Below are 7,162 nucleotides of genomic sequence, written 5' to 3'. Positions count from 1 at the left end.
ATCGTCATACTACCTTAATATTAGTAAAATTGCTTTGTCTTTTTTACGTTTTTCAGGGAGAGAGAGGAGAGAGTTATCACTGATTTCTAAATCTAAACTTTTAAAAAAATCCTGGAAGGTCATAATAGGGGTGTGCATTTAATGCACATGGCTCTGAGGACCATTCAGTGAATGCCACAAGCAATCATAAGGGATAGACTAGGAAACCTAATCTGGCTTTTACACTGTTTTTATTGTGCTTTCAAAGGGAAATGGAATCTGATGCTGACCTATACTGAAAACAGTTCCTTGTTAAGGAGATAGATCCACCTCCCTGGGGCTATCATGACATAAATAGCAAAAAGTGGAAGAGTTCCAATGTCAAACCATTCAATCCTCGGAAAGGGCCGGCCCCTGAATCTGCTTCTCACCTATATTGCCTCTCAGGAACTCCCACACATCAGAGAAATCAGCCAAGCATGATACAACCTCTGCTCAAAATGGACTTGACAGAAGGCCCTTTCCAATTTGCACAATATGTAGCAGTCTGAGAAAAATGCTGCCAGGAAGGAGAACTGAAGATATCTGTCTTGATTAAGTAGTCTCTAGTTAATGAATCACATACTATGGAGGCAGGTTCCTGCCATTCGAATGTTATAGGCTGCTCTTCACACTCTTTGGCCAAAGGGGTAGAATGCTGATGGAGGTTTTTTTAATTTATTTTTCATTTTTAGAAAAACTTTCCATGGTTACATAATTCATGTTTTTACTTTACCCTTCGCCCCCTCAACCCCCTAACCCCCTCACCCCCGTAGCTAACTTGCATTTCCACTGGTTTTAACCTGTGTGGTCAGTCAAGACTTATTTACATATTATTGATAGTTACATTGGTGTGGTCCTTTCCGTTCTACATCCCCAATCAGGTCCTCATCAACCCAAGTGTTCAAGCAGTTGTTTTTCTTCTGTGTTTCCTCTCCTGCAGTACTTCCTCTGAATGTGGGTATTGTTCTTTTCCCTAAATCCCTCAGAATTGTCCTGGGTCATTGCGTTGCTGCTAGTACAGAAGTCCATTATTGTGTGAAGCCAATAAGAGAATAGATAAAAATCCGAGACTCCTCTTTTGACCCCTTTTGTGATCCTTGTGATTTCTTCTTGAAAAGTATTATAGCCTTACTGAAAAGCTTTAAGTTCCTATCAAGCCTGAATTTAAAGGGTTAACACTGTTAACACAGCAAGGAATGCTGCTGCCTGTTATAGCTAAGGCCAAGATACTCCCCAACTTGGCTTTCTGATAAGAACCTAGTCAAAATTCAGCCTTGACCTTCCTTGGTCTATTCTGAAGCCAATGTTTTGTGTTTTGATGTGACATAATTTGTAACTTCTGCGCATCTGCAAAGTTTCGGGGGGGTTCTTTTGTGTGAAATCAGTCTTGAAATATATATAATAAACTCCATGCTCCTGGAGCCAGAGCTGGAAGCATGAAGTAAAAGACATTTCCTTTGTCCTGTCCTTATTTCCTTATCAACTAAACTGACCTTATCAGAGATGATAAAGAGATCTCCACACATTATATTCTATTTTACCACAGTGTATTGGTCTCTGTGTACAATGTTCTTCTGGCTCTGTTCCTTTCACTCTGCATCAGTTCCTGGAGGTCTTTCCAGTTCACATGGAATTCATCCAGTTTATTATTCCTTTGAGTACACTATTATTCCATCACCAGCATATACCACAGTTTGTTCAGCCATTCCCCAATTGAAGGGCATACCCTTGCTTTCCAGTTTTTTGCCACCACAAAGAGCTCAGCTATAAATATTTTTGTGCAAGACTGTTTATCTATGATCTCTTTGAGGTACAAACCCAGTAATGGTATGGCTGGATCAAAGGGCAGGCAGTCTTTTATCACTCTTTGGGCAGAGTCGATGGAGATTTTTAAATGGTTTGCCTTAAGACCAAAACTGCAAATTCTGCCAAAAGGCTGATGTCAGAGAAGAGTATATAGGTACTGTGTAAAATCTTTAACCAGTTTGTCTATGACGAAGGCTGAGAAGCATTGGTTAATGTTTGAAACATGCTTTATGAGCCTTGTGTATGTTCCTCCAATGGCTATTAACAGTGAAGTACTGTACTTGTTGGCTTTTATTACACTACAGACTATCTCTGAACATATCTGACATATTGAAGATAATTCTGGCAATTAAGTTCCTTAAAATTATTGACTATTTGATACATAGTAGGGAAAAGGTAGTCATTTTTGTTACATTGAGTTGCTGGTGATGGATATCTTGTGAGCAACATAAGTCAAATTTGTTATTTAGTCTAGGTTGCTATGTTCAGGCAGGTATTTCATCACATCTGTTGTTTCTATTCAAATCAAGTTAACAAGAATTTATCAAATGTTTATCATGTTATCAGACACTGTTTTGGGAGATACAGAGAAAGGCAAAAAGTCCTTGCTCTCAAGGAACTCACAATCTAATGAGAAGCAACATGGAAATAAGACATAAACGAGATTAATTGGAGAGAATTTCAGATATAAGGTACTAAAAGTAAGGAATACCTGGAAAGGCTTCTTTTTTCATCTTCTTTAGATTTATAGCAAAACAACAACAAAGAAACCGCACCGAACGGTCTGATATACTTGGACTACTCAACATATGTGGTGGGAGCTTTTGAAAACAAGGAAGTTATTTTTTCTGTGTTTATTTTGAGAACAAGCTTACAAAGTATGTCTTAATGCACCCAGGCTACACAAGAACACATATATTTCATTAGGTTATCGAAGATTTGAATTTCTGTTTCTCAAAGAGTTCCTTCCATTGCTGGTCAGTTGTGATTTCCTCCTGTTGTGTTAGCTCAGTACTTCTTTTGGAAGCTCCCCAAGCATCATATTTGGACATTGAAGGACAGTGTAGCCTACCCAAGGCCACCAAAAGAGACTCCTGGTATTCTCTCCTTGCCCTTGCTCTAATCCAGGACTTGATGTGCACTTCAAACCATTCCCCCTGCTGCCACATTTTTCAGAAGCATCAGGCAAGAAGCCCCTTTGAGGACTCACCTTCTCACCAGTCCCTCTTATGATAAGGCTTAAATCTGCAGCAGCCCTCAGTGTGCCTGACATCCAAGTTGAAGACTTCCCTGACATATTTTTGGATACTTCATCTGGTAGCAACTCTGGGTTCCAAACTAAATGCAAATTCTGGGAGATCAATAAATTCTTGTTTACCACAATCTGGACTATGGTAAACCAACAGCTGTGTCATCATATAGGCTTTTACTTTGGCAGCCTCCAAGCCCATTTCATGAATTTCACAGTTTTTAAACTAATTGGCTGGTGAAAATAGTAGTTGGCGCCAACAATGGAAGCCTCTGCTTTGACCAGCCACAGTGCACATTCTCCAAACATCACACCATACAGAACTCCTGAGCTGAAGCATTTTAGGAGCCACTGGCTTTCCAGATTCTTTTAAGGCTTCAGTTGGTCAGATGGCTTCTTCAGTGTGCTCAAAATACTCCTCAATCAGAAAGTCCCCATTCTTTTTCATAAAGACTGTTAACTATTGTCAGAAAATTTGTTTCACTTCAGTTTCACTCATGTTATTGAGGTATGATGGTGTCTGACTAACTTCGCTGGTAACCAAAGCATCTATTTCTGCAATCACTTGCAGGGCAGTGTCATAAGCAGCTTCATTCACTTTCTGTACAGATTTTCTCTGCAACATAATTTCCCCTATTTTCCAACTTGTTCTCACTAGCAAAGAAGGCAAAGGTTTGCATGACATTTAAGCCTTCTCTAAGGAATTCCTGATGAAGCTGTCAAACTGCTTCTGGGTGCTCAACTGCAACTTCTGCAGTCCCAAGCCCCAGCTTTCACACCTCCTCTCTTTTCAAGGGCAAAGACAAATCTCTTGTCTCCAATTACAGTTTCTCCAGAATTGAAATATTGAAGAATTCTCTTCACTTTTTTGCCTCCAGTGAGTACCATCTTTCTGGTGCCTGTACACATCACTTTTCCCTGGGATTGGGTGGGGGAAAGTTTCCTCAATCTTGATCAGGGAAGCAGCGAGAATTAGCAGGTGAAAATTATTCTTATGATAGATGTGATCAGTCAATCAATGAACATTTATTAACTCCTACTAACTCTGCTCAAACACTAAAGATACAAAAAGGAAAGGCATTAGAATAAAGAGAGATTAGGGAATGCCTGAACTATTTCTTGAATCAAGGAAAGCTTGATGAGTTGAAAAGGAAGATTCAAGGCATGGAGGACAAACAATGAAAATAACCAGTCAGGAGATGGATTGTCTTGTGTGAGGAACGGCAAGGAGATCGGTGCCACTAGATCACAGAATATACTCTTGCCTGGACTGAGGCTGATAACTTTTTAAAATCTTTTTCATTCGTCTTTTGATTAATTCATTGAATAATTTATTAAATGAATCCTGTATTTTCAATGTCATCTTTTACTTGATTAAAACACTCAAAATCCACACTCATGAAGTCACTTGTCTTTGATATCAATGTAGAAAAACTGATACCTAGTATTTCTATCACTTTTTATATCCCTTTTCTCTAATCTTATTATATCACTAATTATAGCAGTTAGCTCAGTGCTGACATGTACAAGATACTCAATAAATATTGACCTTGACTAGATTTCATTTTGATTAATGGAGATCTTTGGTTTTTGCTCATTTATTTAATGAATATTTTTCAAATACCTATTATGTACAAGGCACTACAGGGGATAAAAAGATATACAAGATAATTTCTTCAAGACCTAATAATTGAATAGGGGAGATAAATACATACATAAATACTTATAATAAAAGGTAATATATACAAAGCATAACAAGAGAGTGGCATAACCAAATACTGGAAGAGTTCAGACAATGAAAAATAATATCTTGTTGGGTTGATCAGTTAGCAACTCTCTAAGGACTTTTCTCTCCATATTCTACTTCTGACTTTCTGGATTTTATCAACCTTCCTGAATGGCTCACCCTGGAATTTCCCTGTGTGTTTTGTGCCTCTTTACACTGGAATATCTACTTGCTTCTGTGGCCTTTTCACCTGGAATATATACCTGTAATGTCAACCTCTTTCTCCCATTGGTGAGTTCCTCTGTGCCCTCATTTTGGAAAGAGGCTTAGAATGGACAACCTTCATATGCCTGTTGGTGTTACTTCTGATTTCCTGGAAGTTCTTCCCTATCTCCTTATCTTTTATTTTGCTTTCCTTTTGTGTCAGTTCTCTTTTGTACACACAAAAAAATGGGTGTCAACTCCACCCATTATAAAGGCATGGATTCAACTCCAGAAAGGAGGAGAGTCTCATGTAAATGAGATTTGAGTCTTGGGTTATCCTTTATTTGTATCCTTGGCTTAGTACAAAGCCTGACCCATATTAAGTGCTGAACTTAATAAATATTTGTTACCTTATATATTTCCTTAAGCGATATTAAATTACCTTGCTCCACTGTCTAGCCTTGTTCTTAATTATTGTGTTGTCTTCAGTAACTCAAAGATACATGTTATATAGGGAGTTTTTAGTTGATTCAGTGAATTGAGAGCTAGGTCTAGAGATGGAAATCCCTCATTTAAAATTTGACTTCAGATACTAGCTGCATGACCTTGGGCAAGTCACTTAACCCATTTTTGCCTAGCCTTTATCCTTCTGCTTTGAAAAGAATACACAGTATAGATTCTAAGATGGAAAGTAAGGGTTTTAAAAAAGATAGATGTCCTATAAGAAGGATAATATTTTTATTGAATCAAGGGAAATGAATATCATATTTATGACGCCTAATAGTAATCACCAAGGTGATTAACCAGGTCTAGCTCTTTGTCTCACTTTGGTATTTACTTTGCAGTACCCAAGTGAACAAAGAAGGCTTTTGATTGGAGTGTTTATGATAATGTTAACTCTAGGTCATTTTTTTCATTTATTTCTTTCTCTATCTGAAAGTATATATATTTTAAACTTTTCACATGGCCCTTTTTGAGACCATCAGAGTATAAGTGAATATTCATTAGCCATGTTAATGAGTGATTGGATGACTTTCTGGATATACTGCCATTGTATTTCATTAGGTGGAAACATTAAAATACATTAAGGCATTACTTAATGTGGTATAAGCTTATTAGCATACAAATGTCCATTAAGGAGATAAAAAACTTGTAGTAGTGCCTCAAAGGTGAAATTATAAAGCTTTCGTAAAAGTATTTTTTATTTAAGCTTCAGCCTCTGGCTGATATAGCAAATGTGAAAACATCAAGTAATTAAAATCTTTAGTAAAATGAGTATACTCTTCCTGTTCCTACTATTCCTTTGGATAATTGATTCCTATTTTATTGTTGTTTTTTACATTGGCCCACTTTTCTTCATAGCACTTTTCTCATTACATAGTATTTTGTTGTTGTTGAGTCACTTTTCAGTCATGGCTAATTCTTCAGAACCTCATTTGGGTGTTTGCTAAATGCTTATGATTAATTGTTTGAACCAGGTAAAAGTACAGGGTGACACCATTAGGGGTTGGGGAGCACTCCATGAATTCCAGCAGCTCCATCCCTAGCTCCTAAGTCTTAAAGACTTCTGTTGGTACCAGCATCAGATAAGACAAACAAGATTTCAACATAACTGGCCTTTATGATAAAATAAAGTACTCTAAGACTGCAGCATTTCCTAGGAAATGGTTGCATTATATAAAAAGGTTAACCATGGCCAGAGAGCCAATAAGTATTTATCCCAGTGGCTTGTGGGAATGATGACCTTTAAGTTTTAAACTTTTCTTGGGAGAAAAGGAAACACAGATCAAAAAGTAATCAATAAATATTTATTGACCACAGTTCCAGGCATTGAGATAGAAAGACACATCAAGTGATAGCCTAGAAATTAATTTTACTAATTTAGCATCACAGGAAAGTTCAATTCAGCTCAACTCAGTTTGTCCTCTCTCAGGAGGCAGTTGTAAAAAGAAAATGCTTGGCAAAAGGAATCCAGTACTATCCTTGAATCTTCTATTTGGATTAGGCTCCTCGGTTCCTCTCCTATTAACTCCTCTTTCAATGGATGAGTTTCTCACCCTCCTCTTTCCCAAATCCATTTGAGTAAGCATCCATACAAACCACGTTCATTTCTAACTCAATCATACGTACTATTTTTCTACCTCATTTCTTTTCTT

General features: G+C 37.5%; 1 pseudogene; it reads right to left on the bottom strand.

Annotated features, from left to right (window-relative positions):
• Window positions 1-2,750: 2,750 nt before the first annotated feature.
• On the bottom strand, window positions 2,751-3,964 carry LOC123253427 (annotated as a pseudogene).
• Between the last annotated feature and the right edge of the window lie 3,198 nt (window positions 3,965-7,162).

Source organism: Gracilinanus agilis, chromosome 1 (assembly GCF_016433145.1).
Source record: "Gracilinanus agilis isolate LMUSP501 chromosome 1, AgileGrace, whole genome shotgun sequence".
In the NCBI taxonomy this organism is placed as follows: domain Eukaryota; kingdom Metazoa; phylum Chordata; class Mammalia; order Didelphimorphia; family Didelphidae; genus Gracilinanus; species Gracilinanus agilis.
Note: the sequence above shows the minus strand (reverse complement) of the source record. Positions and strands in the feature narration are given on the sequence as shown.